Genomic DNA, 6,776 nt, shown 5'->3' on the forward strand with positions numbered 1-6,776 from the left:
AAAATCAAAACTAGAAAGTCTGTCTGCTATAGTGTCAAAATACCAGCAAGATGACCATGTAGTAACAGTGATATAATTGTAGAAAACCATCAAACCAATCTCTCTGCAAGCATTCATCCAAGTGGAACCACTTCATTTCTCCTCAGCGGCCAATTATGATTTTTATTGGAATTCATTGCATAATTGGTATTTTTTATTATCTGCATGAAATTTAAAAGAATAATTACAAAAATTAAAGAGTTTATGTATATTAGATTGTATTATTTTTTATTGTTTACTTGTTTCAGTTGCTGGGCAATGGCCATGCTGGGGCACCATCTTGAAAGGTTTTGTCAAACAAATTGACACCAGTACTTTTTTTTTTTAGTCTGGTATTATCCTATCAGTCTCTTTTGCTGAACTACTAAATTACAGGGATGTAAGCCAACACTAGTCTTGTAAGTTAGTAACCCTGCTGGTGCCACATAAAAAGCATCCAGTCCACACTGAAGTGGCTGGCATTTAGAAGGGCATCCAGCTGTAAACCCATGCCAAAACTGACCTCGCCTCTGCTGGTGTCATGTAAAAAGCACTCAGTCCACTGTGGGGTGGTTGGTGTTAGAAGGGCATCCAGCCATAAAAACCATACCAAATCAGACAATAGCCTGGGGGTAGTCTTCTACATGGTCAGCTCCTGTCAAACTCTCCAACCCATACCAGCATCGAAGGCAGTCATTAAATGATGATGTTGATGGGGAAAATAATGTTGTTTTTTTTTTACTCCCTCTCCCCCATCTTCTCCTCTCTGGACCGATTTTGGTAGATTTTGGGCGGGATGGGGGCAATATGCACTTAGAAACTATAAGAAAAGCCTTTTCAGTAAAAAAAAAAGTATTTTCAGATGAAAAGGTGTGTGATTTAAGGGAGATATGTTTTCGTTTCAAGCATATTCCATGAATAAGTTTTTGCTATTGATGAGGAGGAATATTGAAAAACATCAATACTTGTTAGAGTGACAAAGAAACGAGGAAAGTGGTAATGGGATATGCTAAAAACAACAGCCAAATTTCCCTTTAATCACACACCTTTGCATCCGAAATTTTCTTTTTTCATCAAAGAGGCTTCTATTATAGCTTTTAAATGCGTAGTGCCCACAAAATCGATCAAAATTGGTCTGGAGATGGGGAGAGATTAATAGAAACCATTTAAAAAAAGTTGGTCCGGAACATTTCCAAGGGCACCGGGAAAACAAAAAAGAATCTGAATAATCCCCTGTCAAAACGGAGAAATTCCAACTTGTCGGTGCTACCCTATCTCCGACGTCCGCTGGCCGGTGTTTCATTTGTTCTTCGAATACATTTATTACCAGATTCTGAACATTCTTCTTAGAACCGTAACATATGCAAAGGTACCAATTTGTATTATATCTTCCAGCATTGTATTAAATCTATTAGATATAGCGTATATAAAACATTTACTAAATACCACTACATTTAACAGCGTTTTTTTCATATCATCATATTTTATTTATTTATTATTATTATCATTTGTGGGGAGGGGAATAATTCACATATGTTCCTGAAACAGCGTATATGCAAAGAAACTAAATACATTTCGCCGTTTGTGTTTCCAAGTTAGTTTTTTAAGTTGCTGGTTGACACAAAGGCTTATGAGATTGTCTCTTGGTATTTGAAAGACATTTGGTTAATTCAAGATATTTCCACACCGAACACTGGTATACACACACACACACACACATCTACATAAGGTAAGATATATTATTTAGTAAAAGTTGGTGAACATAAGTTACTAAAAAATGTTTGTTTATGATGAGATCGATATTAAATCCTGCACTGATTGCGAGAAATTGATAATTAAACAGATCTAATCAATAAGGTAATAAATCAACGGCATATTTATTCATCACCATTCTCTTAACTACGATCTATAATTGTAAATCTACACTTCCTTTCAATGAGTATGTAATCCTGTCTACTATAGACATGTACAAGGAGAGGGGGCTTGTCGATTATGTCAACTCCAGTGCTTGGCTGGTACTTAGTTAAATCAATCCCGAAATGATGAAAGGCAGAGCCAGCCCCAGCGGAATTTGAATTGAGAAAGTAAAGTCGGATGAAATGTCGCTATGCATTTTGTCCAGTGAGTTAACGACTCTTCCAGCTCGCCGCTTTAACCCTTTATTAGCATTCAGAGTCTTTTGTCAAATGTTAATGCTTATTTATTCACATTTTTTTTTATCAATCATGCTTTATCTCGTTGCTTCACGATGTTGATATGATTGTTTGTTTCAAGAATGACATTGTAGCATATGTGTGAGAGGCTGGATCTGGTCAGTTTTAATGTAAAACAGGGATAATATTTTGGCCAGATATGGCCGGTTTAGATGCTAAAGTGTTCATGAACTTGTAATAGTAGGATGATAAACCCTTTCAAGTGTTCCACCCTGAAAATTTATTGGCGGGGATCTTGAATAGCACGCCCAGGGTGGCCCTTCAGTTTGTCATCCCCGATCTCCTACAAAGAATACATATTGCCTACAGCAGACCCAAAAATGATTCCGCCTGTGGGGGAACCCCTCCCACTTCTAGCTATGTTACTGGTAAGTTGTAGCATGCTGGTTAATTCATAGACCATGGAATAAATAATACAGTTAACATAACTTTTATTTACCTTTACAAGAAAAACAAGTTGTTTGACTCTGATAAATATCTGAATGTGAACATTTGAGAAGAAAGGAAAAATGCTTGCAGAAACATTCAGACTAAGGATTCAGTGCCTTTTGAATCCTGGATGTAGTCACTTCATGTGTGTGTTTGTATGTATGTGTGTGCACGCATCTGTGCGTGTATGTGTTAAGGTGTCCTGAATACCATTTATTCTAATGGTCATTTTAATATCTGCGTATGTAATTTTATTTTAGTTATGTTTTCCTTAAATCTTTCTCTGTGTGACTTTTTGAACTAACTATAATACATTCGTGGTGGACATAGGCAAAGTCAAAGAGCTGTGTGGGACAAGGGAAACAGAATTTTGGGTGACGTCTGATCTGTGTTAATTAATTACCAAATAGACTAATAACATTTTAATACACATACATGTAGCAATACTAATATCCACCACCATCATCCTTTAACATTTGTTTTTCATGCTGGCATGGATTGGATGGCTTGATAGGAGCTGGTCAGCTGGAGAGTTTTCCAGGGTCCAATTATCTGTTTTGGCATGGTTTCCTATGGCTGCAGCCCTTCTTAATGCCAGCCACTTTACAGAGCATATTGGGTGCTTTCTTATGTATGTGCTCCAACATGAAGGCATTTATGTGGCACCAGCACAAGTGCATCTTATGGCACTGGCATGAGTGCATTTTACATGACACTGGCACCTGTGTGACAAAGACCTCTCAGCTTGGAGAGGGAGTGTGGATATGGCCATAAAGGTCATACTTATAATATGTGTGGATAGCTTCGATTTTACTTACCTTGATGTGTCTTCTCAAGCAGAGCAAATTGCCACAAGTCTGGGTCCTTTGTCATCTCATCAGTGAGGCTCAGCATCGAAAGATCCTTTCTCACCACTTCATCCCATGGGTCTACCCCTTCCACGGGTTCCTTCCATAAATAGAGATCATCACTTCTCTATGGAGCTGCCCTCATCACATGACCATACCAGCACACAATATTTATTAATGAATGACAGGAAAACAGGAATCATGTAATTGACTTCATTAGCTTTCAGGTGTTTCTGCTATATGAAGATAAATGTATGTTGGCTTTCGTAGGATTTTCGAGCGAGATCATTGCCAGTGCCCCTGGACTGGCTCCTGTGCGGGTGGCACATAAAATACACCATTTTGAGCATGGCCGTTGCCAGTACCGCCTGACTGGCCTTCGTGCGGATGACACATAAAAGCACCCACTACACTCTCGGAGTGGTTAGCGTTAGGAAGGGCATCCAGCTGTAGAAACTCTGCCAAATCAGATTGGAGGCTGGTGTAGCCATCCGGTTTCACCAGTCCTCAGTCAAATCGTCCAACCCATGCCAGCATGGAATGCGGACGTTAAACAATAATGATGATGATGATATATATATGTATATATATATATATATATATGTGTATATATATATATATATATATATGTGTGTGTGTGTGTGTGTGTATTATTATTATTCCATTTAGGCAGAGTGACACTACTAACTGGGTGTTAGAATTCAGTGTGTATATGCTTCAGAATGAAGCCTCTGTCAAGTACAGAGCAGATAAATGGGAAACTAAAATGACAAACAAGTAAGAAATATGAATTCCATTAGCTTATAGCCATTTCTGCTATAAGATGCAATGCTCTCATAGTTGAATGCTTGTACATCACTCTATAGCTTCATCAGAGCTTTGAACTTAAAGTGCAATAATTTCTTATTCCTTTGTCATTCTAATTTCTTATTACTGCTATGTATATGTATACATGCATACATACATACATACATACATATATATATATTTATATTTTATTTCTTTCAGTTATTAGACTGTGGCCATGTTGGAGCATCACACTGGAGAATTTTAGTCAAACAAGTCACCCCCAATACTTATTTTTTTTAAAGCCTGGTACTTATTCTGTTGTGGAGGCACGTGGCTTAGTGGTTAGGGTCTCAGCATCATGATCGTAAAATTGTGGTTTCGATTCCTGGACTGGGCAACGCGTTGTGTTCTTGAGCAAAACACTTCATTTCACATTGCTCCAGTCCACTCAGCTGGCAAAAATGAGTAACGCTGCGATGGACTGGCGTCCCGTCCAGCTGGGGAACACATACGCCATTGAAACCGGGAAACCAGGCCCATGAGCCTGGCTAGGCTTTAAAAGGGCGCATTTATTTTTTTATTTTACTTATTCTGTTAGTCTCTTCTGCCAAGCTAGGAAGTTACAGGAATGTAAATACACCTACACCAGTTATCAAGCAGATACACACACACATATATATACCATTATTGTCATCATCATCATTTAATGTCCATGCTGGCACAGGTTGTATGGTCTGACCAGAGCTGGCAAGATGGGGAACTGCACCAGTTTCCAATCGGATTTCACATGGTTTCTACGACTGGAAGCCCTTCTATGACTGGATGCTCTTCTATGGTTGGATGCCCTTTGGCTGGATCCCCTTTACAGAGTGTGCCGGGTGATTTTACATGGTGCCACACAGGTGCTTTTATGTGACACTGTGATAAGTGCTTTTTACATGACTCTGGCACAGAACTCTTGCAGGTCAGTCCTCACCACAAGGGAGACAGGGGCACAGGTCACAACACTTCTGTGTGAAGTATGGGGTTTCTTGAGTACATCTAGGTGCCAGGCATCTTGGTCCTTTGTTGTCTTGTCTGAAAGGTTCAGCAACCTGAGGTCGTTCTTCAGTACTTCGTCCCATGTCTTCCACTTCTACTTTGAAAGATCAGCACTTCTTTAAGGAGCTGTCAGCATCCATCTGCATCACATGACCACACCAGTGCAGTCTTCTCTCTTGCACACAGCAACTAATTCCTCTTATACCTAATTTCTCTCTCGAAGCACTAGCTCCCTGTCAAACACGTACACTTACATTACACATCCAGCAGAGCATGCTAGCCTCATTCTTCTTTAACTTTTGCATCTCCTCTGCATTTAGGGCTCACATATATATGCACTTATATATATCATCATCATCATCATCATCGTTATCATCATTTAATGATGATGGTGATATATATATATATATATATGTATGTATGTATGTATGTACACACACACATACATTAGATAAGTTCAATTATTCCAATACAGCATTTACATCTATAATAAAATGTAAAAATTTCAACTGTTGTATCTTTACATTGTAAATATCCTCCACATCTTACAATTCATGTTTCTCCCTTATTTTCAGAATATCAGAAACAGCAGAGAGTTGTTTACATCATATTCATCAACAATATTTATTATATTTGCAAGACTAAAGTATAATGCTACACAGAATCAATACAATCCTGTTTAAATAAATCTATGGTAGAATACCATTGATAACTATTTAATAAATACCATAGATAAATATTTTTTTAGAACTAAGATAAATATTGTTTGTCTTCTTCACTACTTGAAATGTTTACACATTGATCTTGCTTACTAATTTCTAATTTGAATTTTGCATTGTATAAGACGATTTCACATATGTTTGAAAGCTTGTAGTATCTTCAGATTGTAGTATCATCAATATTTATCTTCTTTCTAAGGTTAAATGGACTGCTCTAAAGCAGGACTTCACTGAAGAAGGTTATGCTTTCAAGTTGGTGGGATGTGAATGGTGTTGTTTTTAACAAATTTTTCCCCATTGGCAGTACCATCAGTTTGGATGTGTACTGTGATTAGCCTGACAAATTAAACACAGCAGTTCACCAGAATCATCCAGCACTTGCTAACCGTTTGGTATTGTCTTTCATCATGACAATACTAGACTACACATTTCTTTGCAGAAGTTACTGGGGTTTGGCTGGGACATTTTGCTGCAACCCCCCACCACCACCACCACCACCACATTCGCCCAACCTTGCACCTTCAGATTTCCACCTGTTTCAGTCTCTTCAAACATCATTGAAATTATTGGTCCATCATTACAGTATTTACTTTGTGATGCTATACACACACCTTTTCAAAATAGAAAAAAGAAATACTTTGGTTAAGTTTAATTATTGTACTAAAGTGTTTACATCTAAAATTTTAATAAAAAATGTAAGATTTTGACTGGTGTATCTC

General features: G+C 37.9%; 1 protein-coding gene across 2 annotated transcripts in view; it reads left to right on the forward strand.

The window, feature by feature from the left end:
• Nucleotides 1–1,251: 1,251 nt before the first annotated feature.
• Nucleotides 1,252–6,776, forward strand: part of LOC106868863 (zinc finger protein 271) — an 8,535-nt gene continuing 3,010 nt past the window's right edge. The window contains exon 1 of one of the 2 annotated variants that reach the window (XM_052977387.1): nucleotides 1,252–1,387. The gene's annotated coding sequence lies outside the window, so the exon portion shown is untranslated. Of the gene's footprint in view, nucleotides 1,388–1,623; nucleotides 1,748–6,776 lie in introns of those variants that run through there. The other variant, XM_052977386.1, reaches the window with a different exon arrangement.

Source organism: Octopus bimaculoides, chromosome 28 (genome assembly GCF_001194135.2).
Source record: "Octopus bimaculoides isolate UCB-OBI-ISO-001 chromosome 28, ASM119413v2, whole genome shotgun sequence".
Lineage (NCBI taxonomy): Eukaryota > Metazoa > Mollusca > Cephalopoda > Octopoda > Octopodidae > Octopus > Octopus bimaculoides.